This window comes from Nerophis ophidion, linkage group LG07, assembly GCF_033978795.1.
Source record: "Nerophis ophidion isolate RoL-2023_Sa linkage group LG07, RoL_Noph_v1.0, whole genome shotgun sequence".
In the NCBI taxonomy this organism is placed as follows: domain Eukaryota; kingdom Metazoa; phylum Chordata; class Actinopteri; order Syngnathiformes; family Syngnathidae; genus Nerophis; species Nerophis ophidion.
The window spans coordinates 47,406,175-47,434,162 of record NC_084617.1 but is presented as its reverse complement, the minus strand read 5'-3'; the positions used below and the strand labels follow the sequence as shown (position 1 = coordinate 47,434,162).

At 41.8% G+C, this 27,988-nt stretch overlaps 1 protein-coding gene across 12 annotated transcripts in view; it reads right to left on the bottom strand.

Annotated features, from left to right (window-relative positions):
• Positions 1-27,988, bottom strand: part of mef2cb (myocyte enhancer factor 2cb) — a 209,710-nt gene that overhangs the window by 166,710 nt on the left and 15,012 nt on the right. For all 12 annotated transcript variants that reach the window (XM_061906281.1, XM_061906283.1, XM_061906284.1 and 9 more), the window contains exon 2: positions 9,873-9,988. The gene's annotated coding sequence lies outside the window, so the exon portion shown is untranslated. The remainder of the gene's footprint in view (positions 1-9,872; positions 9,989-27,988) is intronic.

The following is a 27,988-nucleotide window of genomic DNA, read 5'->3' as shown; positions in this document are numbered from 1 at the left end:
AACTTTCACAACGAAACCAGATTGCTGAAAAGCAAAAAGAAGAAACTTTGACAACGAGACCAGATTGCGGAAAAGCAAACAGAAGAAACTTGAAAACGACAACAAACGAAAAATGTTATAACCCATGTCTTGAGGTGTTGTGGTCGCGTTGGTTCATCGAACCCTGAAGGAGGAAGAAAGGAACCTCCACAACTGGCGCCCAACCAACTGGACCAAGGTAGTGTCTACCACAAGCCCCCTGGAGGCGCTCGGCGAGTGCTGGCCGAGGTGTCAGGGGCTAGCCAGCAGCAGACCCAGCTGCTGCAAACATTAATGAGCAGAGCAAGCACATCAGGTGCGGAAGTGACGGGGTACATGCAGCGCATGGTGGAAAAGGAGGACCCCGATGCATTTTCGAGGCCACTGCGACCTCTTACAAGTGGCCGGAGGAAGAATGGGGCGTGAAGCTGCTGCCGCTCCTGGTGGGGGGGGCACAGCAGGCGGCGTTGAGTCTCCCGACAGCCGCCCGAATGCAGTACCCCAACCTTCGCCACGCCATCCTGGATCGGGTCGGCAGCAGCCCAGAGTACCATAGAAAGAAGGTCCGAGCCATGAAACTGGGCCCGGAGGACTGCCCGTTCGTGCTGGCGCAGCAGCTGAGGGACTCGGCGACCAGGTGGCTTCAGCCGAATGGACAAGATCCAAAAATACTAGAGTATATTATTATGGAACAATACGTCAACGCCATCCCGCCCAGGACCGCTGCATGGGTCAGGTACCACCGCTCCACCGACGTGAAGATGGCCGTGACTCTGGCAGAGGATCACCTTGCTGTCCACCGGGAGGTGACTACGAAGACGGCCGAAAGGCCCACTCCAGCACCCTGCCGACACCTTCTGCCACCGCAAGGGACAACTCCGGAGCAGCGATCCCGACCGGCTGAACCACCTGCAGTCAGCAAGCAGGTCCCCGCCTCGAACAATCAGATCAAAAGCACACAAACATGCACCCAGTCACGCACACATACACACCCAACGAGGGGGGGGGACACGGGGATATAATATCTCCTCTGCTTGTGCGTTCCAGGGTACCGGCGCTGCGGAGAGAGTGCTTCCCTCGCAGATCGCGCCTCGAACACCAGGGCCAGTGTCAGCCCGGCCACGTGCGCCGGGAGTGTTCCTTAATGTAGGTAGGGCAGGTGATGCGGGTTTTCGGACCCCCAGCACCCGCCTCCCGGGGAAAGACGTACTGTGTCCCGGTAAGGGTACAAGGGAGTACATACCGGGCGGTGGTGGATTCGGGCTGCAAACAGTCCATGATTCACCAGAACCTGGTTCGACCCGGTGTTGTTGAGGCAGGCAACACGGGGTAAAAGCAGATGTATTCATGGGGGTGTGCACGAGTACCCGATTGTGCCAGTGGAAATTTGGTATAAGGGGCAAAAGCATAGTGTCAAGGTTGCCGCAAGCATGCACCTTACACACCCCATAATTCTCGGAACGATTTGGCCGGGGTTTAACCATCTAGTGACACAATGTGTGGGGATGCGTTTACGGACAGTAGGAGGGGGGAGTATCCGCGCGGTTCTTAGTGGCGACACGGCTTCATCCGGGGCTGCCGAGCGGTAACTATCGGGGGCTTCGCGGGAGGCCCCCCCGGCCCCCCGATTGCAGCCTACGGAGGATTTTCCCCTCGAGCAGTCCCGTGATGAAACCCTGCGTGCGGCCTGGGACCAGGTTGATTACATTGACGGTCAGCTGGTGTGCCCGGGGCAAGCGCGGGTATTTCCCCATTTTTCAATTATTCGTGATAGGTTATACCGAGTGAGCCGTGACACTCAGACCGGGGATGAACACACCCAGTTGTTGGTGCCAAAGGGCGGCCGGGAAATGATTTTCCAGGCGGCACATCTTAACCCGCTTTCTGGCCATATGGGGTATGATAAGACACTTAATCGGGTCATGCTCCGATTCTATTGGCCAGGCCTCCGGGCAGACGTGCGCCGTTGGTGTGCTACCTGCCCGGACTGCCAGCTGGTAAACCCAGCGGCCATCCCGAAGGCCCTCTTGCGCCCATTACCACTCATAGATGTCCCGTTTGAAAGAATTGGAATGGACCTCATCGGACCATTTCCCCGAGCACACGGGGATACCGCTTTATGTTAGTCCTGGTGGATTACGCAACGCGTTACCCCTAAGTAGTGCCGCTGCGCTCCATCTCTGCCAAGAGTTTTGCGCAAGCGCTGTTTCAGGTCATCTCCCGAGTCGGAATCCCGAAAGAGATTCCGACTGACCAGGGCACGTCCTTTAAGTCACGCACGATAAAGGAACTATACGGGTTATTGGGAATCATGGCCATTCGCACCAGTGTTTATCATCCGCAAACGGATGGGCTGGTGGAGCATTAAATAGAACGCTGAAAACCATTATCGAGTTCCGACACGAGGACAAACAAAATTGGGATAAATGGTTGGAACCCCTAATGTTTGCGATGCGGGAGGCACCCCAGACTTCCCTAGGTTTTACACCTTTTTGAGTTATTTTATGGCCGGAGGCCTCGCGGTGTACTGGACGTTATTAAAGAAAGCTGGGAGGCAGGTCCAAGCTCCAGCAAGAATGAAATCCAGTATGTCATGGACATGCGAGCAAAACTCCACAAGGTGGTGCACTTATCACGTGTAAATTTGCTCCATGCCCAAGAGCGTCAACAGCGCACGTACAACAAGGGGATCCAACTATGCAAATTTACACCGGGAGAAAACGTGCTTGTATTGCCTCCAACCTCAAGTTCCAAATTACTTGCAAAGTGGCAAGGACCCTTTGAGGTCACACGGCAAGTAGGTGATGTCGATTATGAGGTTCATTGCTCGGACCAGCGCGGAGACACTCATCTGAACCTGCTGAAGGCATGGAGAGAGGCTCTGACAGTAGTGAGGGAGGAGGAGGAGCTGGGTCCTGAGGTCCCGCACTCTAGCCCACCCCCTCATCTTACCTATGACGAGCAGCTCACGTTAGCACAGAGAGCGGATGTTGCTAAATAACAGCGCCGCTTCTCTGATGGGTTCTCCTCATGACCCGACCGGATGAATCTCATTCAACATCATATTGAGACCAGCCCGGGGTTTACGGTGCGGTCTTGGCCATTTCGGTTTCCCGAACACAAACGCAAAGTGGTTCGGGAGGTATTAAGAACCATGCTTGAGATGGGTGTAAAAGAACGTGGTGCAGCCCCATTGTTCAGGTGGAGAAGAAGGATGGGACTCTACAGTTCTGTGTGGATTACCGCAAGGTAAAAGCGGTGTCACCTTTTGATGCATACACAATGCCCCTGGTCGATGAGCTACTGGATCGACTAGGCACTGCTCGTTTTTTCACGACACTGGATTTAACCAAGGCCTACCGGCAGATTCTCTTGTCACCACAGTCCCGAGAAAAAACGGCCTTTTCCACTGCGGAACGTTTGTACCAATTTGTGACACTTCCTTTTGGTTTGTTCGGTGCGCCCGCCACGTTCCAGCGCCTCATGCACCGGGTGCTGCGACCCCACGTGGCATACGCAGCTGCCTATTTGGATGATGTCATCATTCAAAGTGGCAGCTGTGAACAACACATGCAGCGGGTGGGGGCGGTGCTCGAGTCCCTGAGGCGGGCAGGGCTCACCGCCAACTCGGCAACGTGTGCAGTTGGCCGGAAGGAAGTACAGTACCTGGGTTACCTCTTGGGGGGAAGGCTGCGGCCACAAGTCGACAAGACAGCGGCGATTGCGGCCTGTCCGCCCGCCAAGACAAAAAAAGAGGTGAGGCAGTTTTTGGGACTGGCGGAATATTACCACCGATTTATTCCCCGGTTTGCAGACCTGACCAGCCCACTGACTGACCTCACCCGAAACGGTGCTCCAGATATGGACGGAGCAGGGCCAGCGGTGGTTCGAGGAGGTAAAAAAGCACTCTGTGAGGAGCCGGTGCTGCACATGCCAAATTTTAACATCCCCTTCTGTCTGCAGGCGGACGCGACGGGCCGGGGACTGGGGGCGGTGCTGACCCAGCGGGTGGAGGGCGTCAACCGCCCCGTGCTTTACATCAGCCGGAAACTACCGTACCGGGAGAAAAGGTACAGCACGTTTGAGAGGGAGTGCCTAGCCATCCGGTAGGCAGTCGGGGCCCTCCGCTACTACCTGTTGGGGCGTGCCTTCAGTCTCTGCTCGGACCACAAACCTCTCCAGTGGCGCCACGGCATGAAGGACGCCAATGCGCGGATCACCTGGTGGTACCTTGCATTGCTACCCTACAACTTCCGGGTGGTCCACAGGCCGGGCGCACAGATGGCCGTGGCCGACTTCCTCTCTCGCCCGCCATGGGGAGGGAGGGTGGCGGGGAGTGGGCGTGGCTGGACAGGTGCCCGGCCTGAGTCTGGCGGTGGAGTCATGTGGAGAGGGGTGTGGTCCACGCATTCCATGCGGGCAGGGTGTGTGCAGGGGTTAGCCATGAAGCAGCCAACAGGTGAGTGGATATCTCAGCGGGAACGAGTTATATAATCATCTGTTCCTTTATGAGTAGCGCCGGAGACCATGAGTGGAGGAGATAGAGGGAGCAGTAGAGACAGATGACTGAAAAGCAAACAGAAGAAACTTTGACAACAAAACCAGATTGCTGAAAAGCAAAAAGAAGAAACTTTGACAACGAGACCAGATTGCTGAAAAGCAAACAGAAGAAACTTGAAAACGACAACAAACGAAAAATGAAAAAACTCTCCTGTTAAAACCCACGTCTCGAGGTGTTGTGGTCACGTTGGTCCATCGAACCCTGAAGGAGGAAGAAAGGAACCTCCACAGAAACAAAATGTATATTCTTTTATAACCTGTTCTGATTGATCGTCCGCAATTACAAAATGTTACACAGGTTAAAAATTACACTCGATTGATAATTACAGAAGGTTAAAAACATTGCCATGCAAAGTTATGAATGCCATTAACTCGTACGAGATGTGATATACAGAATACAGAGGTGGGTAGAGTACCTAAAATTGTACTCAAGTTAGATTACCGATACTTTAGAATAATATGACTTAAGTAAAAATAAAACGTAGTCATCAAAATAATTACATGAGTAGGAGTAAGTACGTATTTAGTGAAAAAACTATGCAAGTATTCGATAACTTTTCGAGCAGAGGTGGGTACAGTAGCCAGAAATTGTACTCAAGTAAGAGAATTGTTACTTTAGAGATGTATTACTCAAGTAAAAGTAAGGAGTAGTCATCCAAATATTTACTTGAGTAAAAGTAAAACGTATGTTGGGAAAAAACTACTCAAGTACTGAGTAACTGATGAGTAACCTGTTCGTTTAATGATGACGGCAACAAGTAATGCACAAAAACATAAAAATAGCAATGAACAAATTCAGAGCCAGGAATATCTCTTAAGCAACTAAGACAATAATATATATTAAATAATAAATATTTGGTTTTACACTGTATTGAAAAAAAAAAGTAAAATGTATTTTACCTTTGCAACTTCATTATACTGTTGGCTAAGTTTTATATTCATAAATGTACGTTTCTCAATACCCGACCTGTTTTTGTGCCTTTAAATCATTAAATCACTCTACCTCTAACAACAAAAAAGCTGTGAAAACAATGATGCTGTGTTCCAAATTTAAGTTATTTACTGAGAGTGAGTGAGCCTATGGCTTTGCACTTTCTTTACTATATATATATATATATATATATATATATATATATTTTGCATTCTATTTTAGTTACTTTGAATTTACAACCCCTGGCGCTGATTTGTACTGTTTTTGTACTCATTTTGATTATTATTTACAACTATTTGTAAATGTTGAAATCTATGAATGAAGGTTTATAAAAAAAAGTGCAGTTAATCATGGCCTGGCTCTATTTGATTGGTGAAACGGAGTCAAACGTCACCAGTGACTGCATTTGATTGGTGAAACGCAGGCATGCGATAGATCCTACTTTGAAGGTTTGTCTGACAGAACAAAAAGAAGCGTGCATTAACAGATCGATAAAAATCGGTAGCGTGTAGCGAGCTGAATGTAGATAAATGGAGTGGAGTAAAAGTATATTTTCTTCTCTATAAATATACTCAATTAAATGTAAAAGTACGTTGCATTAAATCTACACTTAGAAGTACAATGTATCCCCAAAGTTACTCAAATAAATGTTAAGGAGTAAATTTAGCGCGTTACTACCCACCTCTGCTTGTGAGTAACTTCTAATTTATTTAGTAGCGATGTTTTCATGGTTCTTACACTGCAATTGTTGTTGACTTGAGCGTGCGTGTGTAAAACAAAAAAATAATATACAATTTATTGCAACATGTTTTCTGTAGTTGAAAGTGGAATTCTTGTAGACTGAAATGTGAATATTTATACTGACACAGATAAAAAAAAACAAAAAACGAGGGATTCACGCGGGGGAGCCCTCTCTAGTACTCCCTCAAGTGAATCCAAAAAGGGTGTTTACTCTGAGCTGCCGTTTGGCGCGTAAGCGCAAACAACAGTCAGCACCCGTCCCCCCACCTGAAGGCGGAGAGAAGCTACCCTCTTGTCAACTGGTTTTAACTCCAACGTGCAGGCTTTGAGCCGGGGGGCAGCAAAAATTGCCACCCCAGACCGTCGCCTCTCTCTGCTGGCAAAGCCGTAGTGGAAGAGAATGCAGTCCCTCTCAAGAGAACTGGTTCCAGAGCCCTTAAGTTCGACTATATCAAGACGGAACTTCTCCACCTCGCGCACTAGCTCAGGCTCCTTCCCCCCAGCGAGGTGACGTTCCACGTCCTAAGAGCTAGCTTATGTAGCTGAGGATCGGATCCCCAAGTGCCCTGCCTTCGGGTTCCGCCCAGCTCACATTGCATCCAACCTCTATGTCCCCTGATATGGGTGGTGAGCCAATTGGAGGGGCGACCCAAGTTGCCTCTTCGGGCTGTGCCTGGCCGGGCCCCATGGGTACATGCCCGGCCACCAGGTGCTCGCCATCGTGCCCCACCTCCGGGCCTGGCTCCAAAGTGGGGCCCCAGGGAAATCTGGGTCCTTCGTTTGTATTCTTCATAGAGGTCTTCGAGCGGCTCTTGGTCTGATCCCTCACAGCCCCCGGACATCATAGCTCATAAGATCATTGGGACACACAAACTCCTCTACCACGATAAGGTGGTAGCTCAGAGAGGAGCTTGAACATTTATTCAGGAAGTAATAATATCACAGATTACATACCAAACATCTTTGACAATCAAATCATGACCGTAGCAATCCACATTTTGTGTTTTTAATGCATGCAACTGGTATCTAAAGATGAAAGTATAGCTCCTCTCTTCTGAATGCAAGTGCTCCTACAGCAGCAATACAAATTAAGTATTTCCACAAAATACAAAATATGTCAAGACAACAATGCACTCCAGTTATTTTATCTTATATTCTCAGTAAAACTGGTTTGTCATTTTTGTGTTGAACTGTTTAAAAAGGCATGTTTAAAAACATTTGATGAAATCAAACTAATCGTCCAATAAAAACGTAAAAATGATCTGTCCAGGGTACACTTAATAATGACAAAAAAAATTACATTTATCTTTGATTAATCGCAACTAATTTTGAGTCAATAATCGAATTACCGTGATTAATTGCAGTGAAATATTTCAATCGTTTGACAGCCACGAATAATACAGTTGTGATCAAAATTATTCAACCCCCACACAGTTTTGGTGTTTTAGCAAGTTGGACATTTATTTCGTATTTTGTTTATAGTCATATCAAATAAAGATGCATTAAATAGACAAATGCAACTTGAATTACAACATTATATTTTGTAACATACCAAACAGTGTCATTTCTCTTAATATCTCATTGACAAAATTATTCAACCCCTTGAAGATCATAACTCTTAAGAACAGAATTTGAATAAGGTCTTTTTAATCAGGTGTTGAAAACACCTGTAGATGTGATTAGAACCATAACGAGCAACAATTAAACTGATTGAAAAACACTGTGACGCTCAGCTTTTTGTAGATGGTCAATGGTGTATTTGCAACATGGTGAAGTCCACGGAGTGGTCAAAGAAGTCAAGAGAGGAGGTAATTTCTCTTCATAAGAAAGGATATGGATATAAGAAAATAACAAAGACATTACATATTCCAAGAGACAAAGTTGGGAGCATAATTCGCAAGTTTAAAGCTAAAGGCACAGTGGAAACACTACCTGGGCGTGGTAGAAAGAGGATGCTGTGTGCAACTGCTGTCCGGTATTTGAAGCGTACAGTGGTGAAAAACCACTGGGTAACAGCTGAGGAACTACAACAGGACATTGCAGAGGGGGGAACGCAGGTTTCGTCCCAGACAATAAGGCGCGCACTACGAGATGAAGGCCTCCATGCCAGAACTCCCAGGCGCACCCCACTTCTGACTACCAGGCACAAGAAAAATAGACTCCAGTATGCCAAAAATCATCCGGAAAACCCCAAAGGTTTTGGGAAACCTTTCTATGGAGTGATGAGACAAAACTGGAACTTTTTGGGCCTATGAATCAACATTATGTCTGAAGGAGAAAAAATGAAGCTTACAAAGAGAATAACACCTCGCCTACTGTTAAGCATGGTGGGGGGTGGTGGGGGGGGGGGGGGGGGGGTCAATCATGCTCTGGGGCTGTTTCTCTGCCTCAGGTATCAGGAATCTCCAGCGCGTTCAAGGCATTATGAATTATTTTTCCTACCAGGATATATTAGCTGCAAATGTCATGAAGTCAGTGATGAAGCTGAGGCTTGGGAGACGTTGGACCTTCCAACAGGACAACGATCCCAAGCATACCTCCAAATCAACATCAGAGTGGTTGCAGAAGAAGGGCTGGAAGACTCTGAAATGGCCTTCACAGTCGCCAGACCTAAATCCTATAGAAAACCTGTGGTGACACTTGAAGAAGGCAGTTGCAGCACGCAAGCCCAAGAACATGAATGAACTGGAGGCCTTTGCCCAAGAGGAATGGGCTGAAATACCTGTAGATCGTTGCAAGAAGCTTGTGTCTGGTTATGTATCATGTTTGAAGGATGTCATTACTGCCAAAGGGTGTTCTACTAAGTACTAAAGATGCATGTAACTAGGGGGTTGAATAATTTTGTCAATGAGATATTAACAAACATTTCTTTTTTTGGTATTTTGTAAAATACAGTGTTACAATTTAAGTTGCATTTGTCTATTTGACACATCTTTATTTGATATGACTATAAACAAAATACGGAATAAATGTCCAACTTGCTAAAACACCAAAATTGTGTGGGGGTTGAATAATTTTGATCACAACTGTATATTGTGAGAATCTGTTTGAATCAAGAATGGTTTCTGAATCGTCACCTCAAGAATAAAATGAATCAAATTGTTAATTGTTGCAAGATTCATATTTTTATCACAGGATATGACTAAAAGAGGTCTCCCTTATGTGCCCCACTTTGCAGTGTACTCGTGTAAACTGATCCCGCGCGGCGTCCTAGTATTTCCTTCCTTTCAAGTTCACCTGTGAAGCGTAAGCTATGCTCTCTAAGCCGCCAGTCAGTTACGGAGGGTAATAGCCGCCTATCAAATCAGTTCATAAATAAATCAAGTTGGCTAATCTGCTTGACGGGTGGACATTACACTTTGGTGTCTGATGACTTGGGGCGCCGCCTTCACATCACCTGACCTTTGAATCTTTAATAGCGTTCCCTCCGCCCCCCCTGGACCTCGCATCATCAAATCGGATACACTTTATTGTCACGCGTTAGTCACGAATGCAACAAGGCGAATATGAATGGCATTCCATACAGGGGTATGAAACGCCTAGAGCCGCCGCCGTCTTTGAGCTATGAACTTTGCCGCCTTGCAGCACGGTCATTTTTAGGTGCCTGTGTGATTGCATGTACCTATTTCAAATTTCCTTCAGCCGCCGTCTCGTAGCTTTGCTAATGGCGCCTGCTAGCCATTCATCTGAGAGGTCCTTTCAGTGTTCACAAGGCTTGAGGTCGTCTGTGGTTGGCACCTGGAAAGAGAAGCAAAGTAGCAAAGCGTGAGGAGGACGGGGAGGAGGAGGAGGAGGAAGAGGAGGGAGCGCAAACCTGCCACTAACATGGTAATTGTCGGCATTGACGTGTGCCGGATCGACACCTTCCACATAAATGAGTGCGACACGCTCACGCATGACAGGAATTTGTGGGACACTTATGGAAATGTTTACAAAAGTTAAAACTTCAGTATTGGACAATAGTGTACTCTTAGCCCGGGAGTCAGCAACCCATGGCTCTTTAGTGCCGCCCTAGTGGCTCCCTGGAGCATTTTTAAAAAAGGATTGAAAAGGGAAAAAGAGGGATTTTTTTCTTTTTAGTATGTTTTTTGTTTGAGGACAAACATGTCGCAAACCTTTCCCAAATGTTAGAAATCCCACTGTTTAATATGTTTGTGAACATTGTTTTGTCCTACTAATTTTGGCAGTTCTTGAACTCACCATTTGTTTACATGTAGAATCTTCCACTCCTACTTTGTCTCATTTTGTCCTCCAAAGGTTTTATTCTGTGGGTGAATGCACAAAGGTGCACTTTGCTGATGTCATTGACTTGTTGAAATGCTAATCAGGCATATTTGGTCAGTGCATGACTGCAAGGTAATCAATGCTAACATGCTATTTAGGCCAGCTGTATGTACATATTGCATCTTTATGCCTCATTTGTAGTTATATTTGAGATAATTTAATTTCCTTTACTTATATCCTCTGCGTTTAATTTATATTTGCATGCCTAATGACACATTATTTGTTTGCAATATCGGCTGCATTTCAAATAGCTGTTTGTGGACCATGTTGTTCCAGACCACAGCAAACATTACCTAGCTTGCTGAATATTAACTTGGACACCCACATTTATACCTTTCATTTCCAGCCTCTGATTTACTAATGGTTTCTGATATTGTAAAAATGGGCAAAAAAAATCATTACATTTTAACATTTCTGTCAACGAAGATTTGCTACAGCCTGCAACAAATAGTAAATTTGATAGTAGGCTATTAAAGCTAATATAGACACTTTTCTCCTGCAAACATATTGCTGGGTATTGTGGGCAAATAGCAAATTTTTTTTTCATCTAAGAACAGAACTTTCTGCCAGAAGGTCTTTTCTTTGTCTATGTGATGTCAGATGAAACACAAATTAATTTGTTTGGCCACAATACCCAGCAATATGTTTGGGGGAGAAAATGTGAGACCTTTAATCCCAGGAACTCCAAGCCTATCATAAAGCATGGTGGTGGTAGTATTGTGCTCTGGGCCTGTTTTGCTGCCAATAGAACTGGTGTTTTACAGAGAATAAATGGGACAATGAAAAAAGAGGATTACCTCCAAATTCTTCAGGACAACCTAAAATCATTTGCCTGGAGGTTGGGTCTTGGGCGCAGTTGGGTGTTCCAACAGGACAATGACCCCAAACACACGTCCAAAGTGGTAAAGGAATGGCTAAATCAGGCTAGAATTAAGGTTAAAACAATGCTGAAGAAACAAGTCCATGTCAGAAAACCACCAAATTGAGATGAACTGCACCAATTTGGTCAAGAGGAGTTGTCGAAAATTCAACCAGAAACTTACCAGGAGCTTGTGGATGGCGACCAAAAGAGACTTATTGCAGTGAAACTTGCCAAGGGACCAATGTAACCAAATATTACATTGCCAAATATTACATATTGTATACATACATTGCTGTATGTATACTTTTGATCCAGCAGATTTGGTCACATTCTCAGTAGACCCATAATAAATTCATAAAAGAACCAAATTTCATGAACGTTTTTTTTGACCAACAAGAATGTGCCCTAATTATTCTATCACAAAAAAGAAGAGTTGTAGAAATGATTGGAAACTCAAGAGAGCCATGAAATTATGGTCTTTACAAGTGTATGTAAACTTTTGACCATGACTGTAAATATATACAGTATATATATATATATATATATATATATATATATATATATATATATATATATATATATATATATATGTATATATATATGTATATATATATATATATATATATATATATATATATATATATATGTATATATATATATATATATATATATATATATATATACATCCATTTTATTCGGCTTAACCAAGGTCGGGTCGTGGGGGTAGCAGCCTAAGCAGAGAAGCAGAGAAGCCCAGACTTCCATCTGCCCAGCCACTTCGTCCTGCTCATCCCAGGGGATCCTGAGGTGTTCCCAGGCCAGCCGGTAGACATAATCTTCCCAACGTGTCCTGGGTTTTCACCGTGACATCCTGGAGGTCGGACATGCCTTAAGAGGCGTTTGGGTGGCATCCTGACCAGATGCCTGAACCATCTCATCTAGCTCCCCTCACACACACACACACACACACACAAACACACACATATATATATATATATATAGATATATATATATATATATATACATAAATACATACATATACTGTAAATGTATTTTTTTTAACATACAATGGAACTTTGATTTGCAAACACCAGTATTTGCGAACTTTCCAATTTACTAACTTGTATATCGATTTAAATATGAGTTTGTGTGCGAACCAGTGTAGGAAGGCTTCATTCAGTTATTCATTTTGAGTCACGCCTGCTGGCAAAAAGAATTCTGGGTGTTGTTGATAAATGGCTTTTGCTTTGCATAGTAGAGCTTTAAACTTTCACTTACAGATGTAGCGACGAGCTGTAGTTACTGACAGTGGTTTTCTGAAGTGTTCCTGAGCCCATGTGGTGATATTCTTTACACACGTTTGTCGCTTTTTGATGCAGTATCGCCCGAGGGATCAAAGGTCAAGGGCATACATTTGTTGGTTTTCTGTCTTTCCACTTGCGTGCGGTAATTTCTCCAGATTGTCTAAACCTTTTGATGATATTACAGACCGTAGATGGTGGAATCCTTAATTTCATGGCACCCACCTGTTCCCAATTAGCCTGTTCACCTGTGGGATGTTCCAAATTACTGTTTGATGAGCATTCCTCAACTTTCTCAGTCTTTTTTGTCACTTGTGCCAGCTTTTTTGAAACATGTTGCAGGCATCACATTCCAAATGAGCTGATATTTGCAAAAAATAACAACGTTTATTAGTTTGGACGTTGTGTATCTTGTTTTTTGCAGTCACTTCAATTGAATGTAGGTTGAAAAGGATTTGCAAATCATTGTATTCTGTTATTATTTACGATGTACACAACATGCCAACTTTACTGGTTTTGGCTTTTGTACATACAGTACATTGAGTTATACACATTAGATACTGTAGTTGCGTGTGAATTAAAAAAACAAAACATATTGTGGCTTTTGTGTCATCCAGAGCCAAAGCAATTTATCAAAAATGAGAAGTAACTATAGTTTAAGTTGGCCATGTGAAACCTTTCCTGTCCAACTTCATAGATATCTCAGTACGAGATCACATAAATGCATAAATGTGATCCAGCTCAAGTGTAGTTGATTGCCCCGTCAAAGTCAAATTAGCAGTTCAGCAAAACAATTCTGTTGTTTTAAACATGCCACACTTTGTTTAAACACGTCAGGCGCTGAAGCAAGTGCAACTGTGCCAGGGCTGGCATCCGCCGTGAAGAAAACGGGGAAAAATGAGTGGACGAATCGCGCTGGTGTGGTTTGCAGATAGTGATCTGGCTGCTGGTTCAACCACTCCTGGCCGTCACTTCACAGCCCGTGTCACTAACTCTAAATATGTGGGGGTTTTGTCAAGGAGGTGGGGGAGAAACGGAACATATTTCTAAACACAAGCACATTTCTGGCCTGCAGCTGTGGCTGACGTGGAAACACACGCTGCCACTCAAACGAGATGATGTTGTCAAGTTTGTGCTGCTCTGGAGATTTATTCAGAGATTTCGATATCGCGACAGAACACTAAGCAGTTCTTGTTGTGTGTCAGATACGTCTCAAAGATACTCATAAAGTATTTACCAACACCGCCAATCCTTCTGACTGATCTAACTCCCTGTTGGACCTACTTGGGATATGTTGATGTAGGTTGAATGTGTCATGAGGAGGGAGGCCCGATACCTCGTTTCATGTCCTATACAGATACCGATCCATACCGATATTTGTACAGTATCTGTGTAACAGTGCTCATTTTTTTTCGTACTGATGATTTTTTTCTTACATTGATTTGTTTTACACTTAACAATTTGTTTTTGTGTGAATGTTGTCTGTCTATCTGTGTTGGTCCTGCGAAGAGGTGGCGACTTGTCCAGGGTGCACCCCGCCTTCTGCCTGAATGCAGCTGAGATAGGCTCCAGCGACCCCAGCCACCCCAAAAGGGACAAGCGGTAGAAAATGAATGGGTGGATGGAATTTTTTTTTTACATTGGTCATTTTTTTTCACATTAATCTCATTTTAACATTGATATTTTTCCTGCACACTATTTTTACAATGATGAATTTTGATTTACATTGATTATTTTTTCATATTGGTGATTATTGTTTTACATTGACTTTTTTTTTTTACTTTGATGAGGTTTTATCATAGATGTATTTTTAATTTATTCCTTCACATTGATATTGTTGTTCTTTACATTGTTTTTTGTATTAGTTTTTTTTACATTTTTGTTTTTACTTTGATGATTTTTTTCCCACATCGATTTATTTTTTCAAACATTTTTATGTTATTTTTTTTCCTCTGAATGAATGATTTTTTTTTTTAAATTGACCAATTTTATGTTATTTTGTGTCCTCTAAATTGTTTTTTTACATTGACCTTGTTTTGTTACTTTTTTCCCTCTTAATGAATGGGGTTTTTTTACATTGACTTTTATGTTATTTTTTCCTCTAAATGAATGTTTTTTTTTTTTACATTGACCTATTTTATGTTATTTAATTTCTTTTAAATGAATGATTTTTTTACATTGACTTTTTTATTTTATTTCTTTACCTCTAAATGAATGATTTTTTTTTTTACATTGACAATGTTTACTAACATTTGGAAGAAACAATACAACAATATTTATGATTGTTGTTGTTTTTATTTGTTATCTTTAAATGTTTCACATTCACGGCGTGGCGAAGTTGGTAGAGTGGCTGTGCCAGCAAACTGAGGGTTACTGGTTCAATCCTTCTACCATCCTAGTCACGTCCGTTGTGTCTTTGGGCAAGACACTTCACCCTTGCTCCTGATGGGTCCTGGTGAGCGCCTTGCATGGCAGCTCCTGCCATCAGTGTGTGAATTAGTGTGTGAATGGGCGAATGTGGAAATACTATCAAAGCGCTTTGGGCTCCTTAAAAAGGGGTAGAAAAGCGCTATACAAGTACAACCCATTTATCATTTACCATGTATGGGGGTACATGTTTTTCATCAAGTAAATTCAGGGGTTTATCACCGTTATTTTCATCACATTTTTTGTTCATTTAACATATCACACTTCTTAGCTACCTAATTAGGTACATCAGTACAATACGATTGAAAGGAAGAAAATAAAATGGGAATACAAGTAAATAATGATTATATACACACATGTGTAAATATATATTGTGTTTTTGTTTTTGAAGAAAATACAAGTCATATAAGTTTTGCATTATTTCAACTAAAATATATTTACATGATAGGTCTATCTATAGTAGTTCCCTAAAAACAAAACAAAAAACAGGCACAATCAAATGGATGAATGGATCTTTATTGTCATTGCACAAGTACAACAACATTTGAAGTTAAAAAAAAATGCAGCATTAAGAACTCTTATAATGTACATTTTTGATTGACAGTCAGAGTGTTAATTATTGAACTAATTTTACTTTTAATGTGGTTGCTCTTTAAAGTTCTGCAGATATGCACTGCATCAGACTGATAACATTGGTGAAGTTCCCTTTTGAACAGGTTTATAATGGGAGAGAAAGCAATATCACCATTAATTAGACTTGCAGTGGAATTAGGTGAGCAAAGGTGACAATAAACACTTTTAATTAAGTCATATGGCCTCATTTTTTTCCCTTCTTCCAGAAACACAATTTCATAAAGTAATTATTTGTCCACACAAATGAGCTTTTGTGATGTAATAGTTCACTAGCTTTTGCAGAAGTTTGCCTCCAAACAAAATGACATGACAAACTGCCAAGGAGATTATAAACATACGGACTAAATAAGTCTTAGCCATAGCTCCTGACTTACTGTACATTGCACGGGATAGTTGTTTTTACCAGCTCTGATCAGATTTAACATCAGTATTTTTTTATAAGGAAAAACTCTGTTAAATTAATTGCTCGACATGTTCTGTGAACGCAATCTGGTCCAACCAGACTGCACGTTACTGTACAGCAGTCCTACGTTTATGTCTACAGAACAGATCAGCATTCTGGACCCAGCAACCTACAGCAGTGTTTTTCAACCACTGTGCCGGGAGATATTGTCTGGTGTGCCGCGGGAAATGATGCAACTTCACCTAATTGGTCCCCCAAATAATTTTTTTTGCAAATCAATAATTAGAATCTGCAAATAATGTGTCGTTCCTTTATTGTGCTGTGTAGAGCTCGGCAGGCTAACCATGTAATACTATTCCATATCAGTAGGTGGCAGCAGGTAGTTAATTGCTTTGTAAAAGTCGAAATGTGTCGTGTGAGATGAGGACGGTTTGTCGTGAACCCAATATGGAAAATGTAAAAAGGTATGTAACGCTTAAACCAAAAATGAACAAAAAGGAAAGGCATTGAATCATAGGGACGTCTATGCAAAGCGAAAGTAAAACTGAACTGGCTTCAAAGAAAACAAACAGAATGCTGGACGACAGCAAAAACTTGCAGCGTGTGAAGCAGAGACGGTATCTACAAAGTACTTCCGTACATGACTTGGCAATCAACAATGACCTCACAGAGAAGGATAGCAAGAACTTAGATAGTCTTGCTTGCTAACACAAAGCAGGTACGGGGAATAGCGCTCAAAGGAAGACTTGAAACAGGAAGGGCCTCCAAAATAACAGCTTAAGACATGAACTAAAGCACTACACACAAAAAAACACCAACAAACTCAAAATAAGGCATGACAACCTGGTAAGGCTTCACTTTTTAACGTTTTCTACTGGTGGTGTGCCTCTGGATTTGTTTTCCGAAAAAAATGTGCCTTGCCTCAAAAAAGGTTGAAAAACACTGACCTACAGAGTCTCAGGAAGAAGGTATGATCAATGTCCTTATAAGCCCCCCCCGACTGAGAGCGTAGTGTCAAACATTTTGCATGTGTCGTGTTTAACCAACAGTACACCTTTTATGCATAATGGATGAGGCACAAGCTGAACAACAAGCTCCCCCTTTGTTCTTGCTTGATGCTCCTGTTACATCACAGGAAAAGTCCCATGGTCCCTGTGACCAAGATGACTGCATGCAGCACGTCGCCACAAGGCGGACTGATGAGCGGAACGGTTGCTTCGATACCGAGCGAAAACAGTTTACACTGAGACAATTCATTATGTACTTTTTTTCACTTGCTGTTGAGAATATCATACTTCTGTACAGTAAATAAAGGATCTATGATTGCTCAGTGGAATCTCTACAGCTGGGGTGGCCACACTTTTTCTGCAGGCGAGCTACTTTTCAATTGACCAAGTGGACGGAATCTACCTCATCCATGTACAAACCCTGTTTCCATAAGAGTTGGGAAATTGTGTTAGATGTAAATATAAACGGAATATAATGATTTGAAAATCATTTTCAACCCACATTCATTTGAATATGCTACAAAGACAACATATTTGATGTTCAAACTGGTTAACATTTTTTTTCTTTTGCAAATAATTATTAACTTCAGAATTTGATGCCAGCAACACGTGACAAAGAAGTTGGGAAAGGTGGCAATAAATTCTGATAAAGTCAAGGAATGCTCATTAAACACTTATTTGGAACATCCCACAGGTGTGCAGGCTAATTGGGAACAGGTGAGTGCCATGATTGGGTATAAAAACAGTTTCCATGAAATGCTCAGTAATTCACAAACAAGGATGGGGCGAGGGTCACCACTTTGTAAGCAAATTGTCAAACAGTTTTAGAACAACGTTCCTCATCGAGCTATTGCAAGGAATTTAGGGATTTTACCATCTACGGTCAAAAGGTTCTGAGAATCTGGAGAAATCACTGCACTTAAGCGACGATATTATGGACCTTTGGTCCCTCAGGCGGTACTGCATCAAAAACCGACGTCAGTGTGTAAAGGATATCACCACATGGGCTCAGGTACACTTCATACAACCACTGTCAGTAACTAAAGTTGGTCGCTACATCTGTGAGTGCAAGTTAAAACTCTACTATGCAAAGCCAAACCCATTTATCAACAACACCCAGAAACGCCACCGGCTTCGCTGGGCCCGAGCTCATCTAAAATGGACTGATGCAAAGTGGAAAAGTGTTCTGTGGTCTGACGAGTCCAAATTTCAAATTATATTTGGAAACTGTGGACGTGGTGTTTTCCAAAACAGAAAGGAAAATAACCATACGGATTGTTATAGGCGCAAAGTTCAAAAGCCAGCATCTGTGATGGTATGGGAGTGTTTTAGTGCCCAAGGCATGGGTAACTTACACATCTGTGAAGGCACCATTAATGCTGAATGGTCCATACAGGTTTTAAAGCAACATATGTTGTCATCCAAGCAACGTTATCATGGACGCCCCTGTTTATTTCAGCAAGACAATGCCAAGCCACGTGTTACAACAGCGTTGCTTTGTAGTAAAAGAGTGCGGGTACTTTCCTGGCCCGCCTGCAGTCCAGACCTGTCTCCCATCGAAAATGTGTAGCGCATTATGAAGTGTAAAATACGACAGCGGAGACCCCGGACTGTTGAACGACTGAAGCTCTACATAAAACAAGAATGGGAAAGAATTCCACTTTCAAAGCTTCAACAATTAGTTTCCTCAGTTCCCAAACGTTTATTGAGTGTTGTTAAAAGAAAATGTGATATAACATAGTGGTGAACTTGCCCTTTCCCAATTACTTTGGCACGTTTTGCAGCCATGAAATTCTAAGTTAATTTTTATTTGCAAAAAAAAAAAAAAGTTTATGAGTTAAAACATCAAATATCTTGTCTTTGTAGTGCATTCAACTGAATATGGGTTGAAAAGGATTTGCAAATCATCGTATTCCGTTTATATTTACATCTAGCACAATTTCCCAACTCATATTCAAACAGGGTTTGTATATTATTTATATTCATTTATTTATGAAGGAGACATTTTTGTTAACAAGTTAAAGGTGTTTAATGATAATACAAGCATGTCTAATTCCTTTTTTTCATGAAGACAAGGATATAAGTTGGTGTATCACCTGATTCTGATGACTTGCATTGATTGGAATCAGTCAGTAGTGATGATATCGTCCACATTTTCGAATGGAGGAGAAAAAAAATTGTCTTTTCTGTCCAATATCACATGAAAGTGGTTGCTTTTAGGCATTTCATTTGTCGAGCTTCCATACTCGCTTTTATATCCTTTACAAGAAATACGTTGGCGGTAAACTCTGTAGCTTGCTAGTTTGTGCATGCCAGCTATCTGAGACTCTTATTTTGTTAGCGCAGGCAGGAGGAAGCAGAGCTTTTATTGTGAAGATAGGAACTGTGCAGTCCGTCTTTAGAGTTTTAACGGCAGGTACGGCGCGAGAGGCTGTTGAAATAAAAAGTCTTTCTCGCCTTCCTGTCGGTCATTTTTCCTAATAATGATCACACAAGACCCGCCGTGAATGTCAATCAAGTGAAGATTGATGATCGCTAATTTTTAAGTCTAATTTTTTAATGTCTGGCTGGCAATCGACTGACACACCCTCCGCCATCGACCGGTAGCCCGCCATCAACGTAATGGACACCCCTGCTCTAAAGGCAGCATTATTCAACTTAATTGTTTCGGGGGCCACATTTCCAAAAAGCTAAAGACAGGACAATATTCCTTTTTTGTGTATTCCGTAAAACCAGCGTCCTCTACAGTAGACATTTAATTTAATTTTGTCAACGTTACAGGACGCTTTGCTGTTTTGAGGGACTCTCTGCCAAAAAAAAAATAAAATATAATAATGACATTAGTCTCGTGTTTTTAAGCACCTGCTGCAAAAATGTGGGTCCCTCAAGTTTTTTTTTCAAAAACTGAATTCCCCCAAAGGGTGAAAAAGAGAAGAAGTCCAATGGAACCTTGAGGAACACGACTGGCTCCTGACTATTTGACTCCTGGCTCCATCTGAAGTAAATGAGCAACAGCAGCACCTGAGTCACATACACCACATGATAGAAAAATATGTGTATCTGCCATAAAGGAGAGAACTTAAAGAAGTGCATTGAGGAATGCCTCAGTTACCGTAAATTCAGGACTGTAATCCGTTACTTTTTTCCTACGCTTCGAGCCCTGCGGCTTTTAAAACGGTGATGCTGATTTACGAATTTTTCTTCGCTGATGGCCATAAGTCTGTTTAGAGCTATCAACTGGAGTTGCCGTTATGTCTTCTAACCGACCATAGCGTTTCTACTCGTATGGATTCTTCCTTCCCCAGGCCAAGAAAGGTTTTTTAGTTTTACATTATAACTGAAGCAATTCTTACATACTTAACCCTTCCACGTTTGATGTCTGTAGGAGTGTTTTTATGCATGTTTGTGTGTTTCATGGTAATATAATCAAGCTAGTGTCGTATGCAAAAAATTAATATGCTAACACATTTACGAGCAACTCTGTCAGTGTTATCAATTTACAACAGCATTCTGTTTGTATTGTTTTAGTTTCAAAAGTTCCGCAGTAAATTTACCTTGGACGTCATCGTGTAGTTATTTCACAGTCTGTTTAGAAACATTCAAAAGGTATATAAATAAACATTTACAAAATATTTCTGTGTAAATAACTCATTTCACAACATATAATATACAGCTGCGGCTTAAGGTTTGGTGCGGATAAAATATGCTAATGATATATTTTTTCTTCTATAACGTAGAGGGTGCGGCTTACCAGTGAGCTCTATAGTTCGTAAAATACTGTATGCAAATCCTAAATTTGGACCTCACTGTTTTAAGTTGGCTAACAAGGTTAAAATGCCAATTAAAGAATCTGCCCATGTGTTAACAGTGGTCCAAGTTTCTCTATACAACAGGAGCACTTTCATGTGTTTAGGAACTTGCTGCAAAAATGTTTATTCCCCAAGTTCTGAACTGAACTGGGTTGGAATGTTGTCTTTCCTAGGTGGGATTTGGCCACCGCTCTAAAGCTGCATAGGCCTGAGCCATTAAAAACTTTTTACTGGACAATCGTTATCCCACAAGTTGTTGCTGTTAAACAATATTGTCAGTATTATTTTGAGACCAAATCAAGCCCTTGTCTGGATTGGGAAGCGTTACTTGCAGTGTGACTCCAAGGATGCATAAAACAGCAGACGGAATGCTAGCGTAAATAGGGAGTGCACGCAAAAAAAAATATATATATATAGTGCAGCTCTGGAGTGCACATGAACATTAAAACTAAGAGAGCTGAAACAAAATAGAGGTTGCGGGAAATCTCTAAACAAAGAACAGTCTTAGCAGAACAGCCACTAACTGCCCAGTGATCTAACCCTGATTGACAACCAGGAACATGTTTGTCCAGGTTGCCAATCAGGGCAAGGTGTGGGAGCCAGGGCTCAGTGGCAGAAAATGGTCATGGTGGTCATGACTCTGCTGTTAATCAAAATATTAAGAATAATAATCCATCCATCCATCCATTTCCTACTGCTTATTCCCTTTTGGGGTCGCGGGTGCCTATCTTAGCTACAACTGGGCGGAAGGCGGCGTACACCCTTGGGCAAGTGGCAAGGCCAGCACAGATAGACGGACAACATTCACACTCACATTCACACACTAGGGCCAATTTAGTGTTGCCAATCAACCTATCCCCAGGTGCATGTCTTTGGAAGTGGGAGGAAGCCAGAGTACCCGGAAGGAACCCACGCAGTCACGGAAAGAACATGCAAACCCTACACAGAAAGATCCCGAGCCTGGGATTGAATCCAGGGCTACTCACGACTTTCGTATTGTGAGGCAGACGCACTAACCCCTCCCCCACCGTGCTGCCCAAGACTAATAATGCAAGATTTTATTTCAAAATCAATACATATAGTTGTTTTTTTGCCATTATAATTGTAAAGTTAAGTTAAAGTTAAAGTTAAAGTTAAAGTACCAATGATTGTCACACACACACTAGGTGTGGTGAGATTTGTCCTCTGCATTTGACCCATCCCCTCGTTCACCCCCTGGTAGGTGAGGGGAGCAGTGATCAGCACAGGTGCCACGCCCGGGAATCATTTTGATGATTTAACCCCCAATTCCATCCCTTGATGTTGATTGCCAAGCAGGGAGGTAATGGGTCCCGTTTTTATAGTCTTTGGTGTGACTCGGCTGCGGTTTGAACTCACAACCTACCAATCTCAGGGCCGACACTCTAAACAACAACTTATAATTATCTTAGATGAGTAAACGAACAATGACAATAGAATGAACTCACAATTTGTGCCGGCAAAAAATGCACTAAAATAAATATTGTAAATCTTGAAGTTGAAAAACTGGGTCAGGTGGTTTGTTTGGTTTCGTTTTTGTCGCCCTCACTTTCCAACAAGTGGAGCACACTTGCTCGTTTGTCCGTCCTGATTGGCTCATTTTGTCATTTGTTTGACTTCAAAACATTCCCACAATGCAGTGGTGTTTTTTTTTGCTCCTAATTTCTGACCCATGGCGGTGAGTCACAACTCGCGAGGCTTTCTGTCCGTGAATGTGTGTGTGTGTGTGTGTGTGTGTGTGTGTGTGTGTGTGTGTGTGTGTGTGTGTGTGTGTGTAAACCAGCGGTCCCGCCTTCGCCCGCAGGGACAACAATTGTAGACAACTGACAAGAGGATTCACTCCATTATTTTTAATTGTGCTATTGATCAAACGTCCAATAGCTAAAATAGTTGTATGCGACTTGAGAAGCTTATTTTTCTTTCAATTCCACCTTTTTGCACATGGATGTTTGTGTTGAAAGTTGCAATGACAGAAATATACAACAAGAAAAAAATAGCACTAAAATTGAAGTTAATAATTTCAGACTTTTTCTGCTCAATGGAGAGCTTTGTCAATCCCAGTTAAGTTTATGTTGATGTCAGCTGTTGAAGAAAATTACCAAATATTGAGAGCTATAATATTCTGATGACATATTAAACATTGCACATCTTTACATCTTTAACATAATTCGACCACTAATCTGGACACTTCTGTCCTCCTGTGTCTACTCAATGCTGTCGCAAGTATAATAACCTCGCTTTGTGTCTTCCTATCGTGGACTCAAAGTCCTCTTTGTGTCTACATGATTGCTTCATGCTGGGGGGGTACTAAGGGGTGCAGAGACAAATTCACTTTCTGCTAATGATTTTTCCTCTTTTTGAACACTTGGAACATAATTCCCAGTTAACGGCTCCAGCACAGGCACAGTTATTTCATTGTTCTCACTGCACTTTCTCTAATTGTGCCAAAAAAGGCAATATGCCAATATTTTACTTTTTGGCCTTTTTTTTTTTTTGTTCTCTGTTCAGAGGGCGCAGTAGCTGTATGTGAAACGTTGTGGCGTGCAGGAGCAGAACATATCTGACTTCTTAGAAAGGGAAAGTGTAAATAACCTGAATTACGGGCTCGGGATCTTTCTGTGTGGAGTTTGCATGTTCTCCACGTGACTACGTGGGTTCCCTCCGGCTTCTTCCCACCTCCAAAGACATGCACCTGGGGATAGGTTGATTGGCAACACTAAATTGGCCCTAGTGTGTGAATGTGAGTGTGAATGTTGTCTTTCTATCTGTGTTGGCCCTGTGATGAGGTGGCGACTTGTCCAGGGTGTACGACACCTTCCGCTCGAATGCAGCTAAAATAGGCTCTTGCGACTCCCCGCGACCCCAAAAGGGACAAGCGGTAGGAAATGGATGGACGCGTTGCACTGTCTATATACCCCCATTATTTCATAAGCCTGGCTCATGACTAATATACAGTAGTGGGAAATATATTGAATGTTCATATATTATCCATCCTGCATTGGCAGAATGTGATGTCAGGGATGGATTATAATGAAGCAATTAAGAGTTATTTATTCATCTGTACATCACCGTGCGTAAGTTACACTATTCATATAGGCCGACTAACAACTATTTTCTTATTTTTATTTCCGCAAAAAACTTTTCCATTTTGTCACCTCTATTGTTCAATATATATTTAGCACTGTTGAAACCTAGCTGCAGGTGGGTGTTTTGTTCTAACATGAATATTAGCGTGTAGACCAGGCCTGCGAAATTATTTTGACTCGGGGGGCAAATTTATTGAAAAACATGTCTGGGGGCCGGTATATGTATATATAAATATATGTATGTATATATATATATATATATATATATATATATATATATATATATATATATATATATATATATATATATATATATATATATATATAACGATTAAACATTTTAATCGAAGTTAATCGCACTATTTCTCCGATTAATCGTGATTAACTGCATTGGATACGCAAAGCCCAATAATGAATTCAAAAGTAGTGTGTAGTGCACCTTTATTGGAATATTCTCCCACATGAACAAAAGCGCCAAAACATTTGTTGTGCAAACACAATTTAAATCAGTCCTTGTTAAACAGTAGCAGTTAAACAGCATATTTTATGAAAATCAACTCAAAAAATTTAAATACAAACATTTAAGCTTATTGCCACTGCCAGGGTATTTAAGTTATCCTGTTTGTTATGGAAAATACATATAATCTACATACAAATCTCTGAGCCACAATCATAACATCTGAACAAGCAATTTCTGAGGTAACAGCAGAAACATTTTTTTTTATCAGGGATCTTATGTTTAAAAAAACTATATTATAGGTAGTGGGATATTTTAGGGAATCTTTGATCAAATTATCCATAGTGGCAATATGAATAATGTTGTGTCTATTCTGCGTAGTGCACTTAAGATAATTATGACCATATCTAGGACTTCATATGATGGGAATTTTCCGATCGTTTGCTTGGTGCTTTGATAAACTGAACGCATATACATGGTACTATATTGTGATGTTATGAGCCAGGGAAAAAAAGAACTACCCTACCCAGCATGCAACAGTAGTGACGAGCATGCGCGGTAGCCCGGTATAGGTTGTGTGTCGCCATGACGGCATCTTGTATGTTGTGATATGCACGCTCTGAAAGCAAACGTTAAGAACTCAGCCAACACTCCTCGTCTGCATTATTCATAAATAGACAGACAACACATATACTGCGCTGCTTCACAGGCCGCTGGATGTAGCCGGCAAAGTATTCCCATGCTAGCTAGCCGGTCTAGCAAGCACGCGTCATTCAGTCCAAAACGGCCCGATCTATCCACATCCAGAATTGTCTGGCGGTCGTAAGTGATCCCGGAGTGACCACGCTGTAAGCCAGCCATGAAGTTTGCAGAATTGTCCGGTATTTTTGCCGAATGTTCCATCTTTACCAAGAGCCCCTCGACGCCGAAGCTCTTCCAGGCGACGCCATCTTGTTAAGAAAAGGCATTAACAAATAATCATTAACTTGCCAGCAACATGTAACAAAGAAGTTGGGAAAAGTGGCAATAAATACTGATTAAGTTGAGGAATGCTCATCAATCACTTATTTGGAACATCCCACAGGCTAATTGGGAACAGGTGGGGGCCATGATTGGGTATAAAAGCAGCTTCCATGAAATGCTAAGTAATTCACAAACAAGGATGGGGTGAGGGTCACCAATTCGTAAGCAAATTGTCGAACAGTTGTAGAACAACATTTCTCAACGAGCTATTGCAAGGAATTTAGGGATTTTACCATCTACTGTCCGTAAAATCATCAAAAGGTTCAGAAAATCTGTCGAAATCACTGCACGTAAGCGATGATATTACAGACCTTTGATCCCTCAGGCGGTACTGCATCAAAAACCGACATCAGTGTGTAAAGGATATCACCACATGGGCTCAGGAACACTTCAGAAAACTACTGTCAGTAATTACAGTTGGTCGCTACATCTGTAAGTGCAAGTTAAAACTCTACTATGCAAAGCCAAACCCATTTATCAACAAAACCCAGGAACGCCGCCGGCTTCGCTGGGCCCAAGCTCATCTAAGATGGACTGATACAAAGTGGAAAAGTGTTCTGTGGTCTAACGAGTCCATATTTAAAATTATATTTAGAAACTGTGGACGTGGTGTCCTCCTTAACAAAGAGGAAAATAACCATCCGTTTTTGTTATTGGCACAAAGTTCAAAAGCCAGCATCTGTGATGGTATCGGGGTGTATTAGTGCCCAAGGCATGGGTAACTTACACATCTGTGAAGGCACCAGTAATCCTGAATGGTCCATACAGGTTTTGGAGAAACATATGTTGTCATCCAAACAACATTATCATGGACGCCCCTAATAATTTCAGCAAAACAATGCCAAGCCACATGTTACAACAGCGTGGCTTCGTAGTAAAAGAGTGCGGGTACTTTCCTTACCCTCCTGCAGTCCAGATATGTCTCCCATCGAAAATGTGTGGCGCATTATGAAGCGTAAAATACGACAACGGAGACCCTGGACTGTTGAACACCTTTTAAGGTGTACATCAAGCAAGAATTGTAAAGAATTCCACTTTCAAAGCTTCAACAATTAGTTTCCTCCGTTCCCAAACGTTTATTGAGTGTTGTTAAAAGAAAATGGAATGTAACACAGTGGTGAACAAGCCCTTTCCCAACTACTTTGGCATGTGTTGCAGCCATGAAATTCTAAGTTAATTATTATTAGCAAAAAAAAATTTTAATTATGAGTTTGAACATCAAATATCTTATCTTTGTAGTGCATTCAACAGAATATGGGTTGAAAAGGATTTGCAAATCATTGTTTTCCGTTTATATTTACATCTAAAACAATTTCCCAACTCATATGGAAACAGGGTTTGTATCAGGGGCGTCGCCAGACAGATTTTACTGGGGCACGTGCCCCAGTGTTGATCTGCAGTGCCCCAGTACAAATTTCACCAATAAAAAAAAACGCTTCAGAGTTTTAAGTCTACATAACATAGACAACAGCGCACATACTACTTAGTATGGTAATTGATTGCTACTGTATTCACTCCACGTAACAATGAGCACATGGCTAATTAATATGGTAATTTATTCACGTGTGGATCGAGACTTCAGTTGAGAGAGAGAGAGAGAGAGGGGGGGAAGCGAATCACTGCTGAGGTAGGTAACGTTAGCCAAGAACAATTTGTTATTTATATTATTTTGATTTTGATTTGACTCAAACTCTAACTCCTAGATGGATATCAGAAAGTTATTCGCCCACAGGAGGGAAGAAGCAGCAGGAATGAGAGATGTAAGTGAAGTCCTAGCTAGCTAGGCAACATCATTGTCTTAAGTTCATGCTAAGTTAGCTAACGTTCTTCCTTGTTTCAAGACAAACATATTTCTTTGCTGTACGAGCTGTCGGGGGAATTTCCAATGAAAATGAAACATAAAGTTGGTTATTGTCTGCTGGTTCTACATCAATGATGATTTGGAGTAAGCATGTGTGAGTTGAGTGCTTCTCAAATGGTTTATCTTCAGGAAGAAAAATATTTTTCCATATCATCAAGTCGTGAGCCAAATTTTTAAATCATTCAAGTTTATTTCACAGAAAAATAGCACAGTAGACTTGTCTTGTTAATCGGTGCGACTTTGACTAAAATAATCTTGTTTTGTCACCAGAAAAATGGATATAGCTAAAACATCTGGTTTTGTTTCCAGAAAAAATAGTAACATTTCTGTATTTGTTTTCAGAAAGATGGCTGAAAATATCTTGCTTTGTTGCCTCATTTAGATGTTTTAAAAATATATTTCTATGTCTGTCTTGAGTCCTCCTCCAACTTGTTAGTCGGTTTGCCTTTTGCTAAAATACTCACTAATACTCACTAGAAAAATGGCTAAAAATATCTGGTTTTGTTGCCACAATTTGATTTTTTTCTCCCTAAACTTTTTTTTTTTTTCATGCACACATCTGACTGC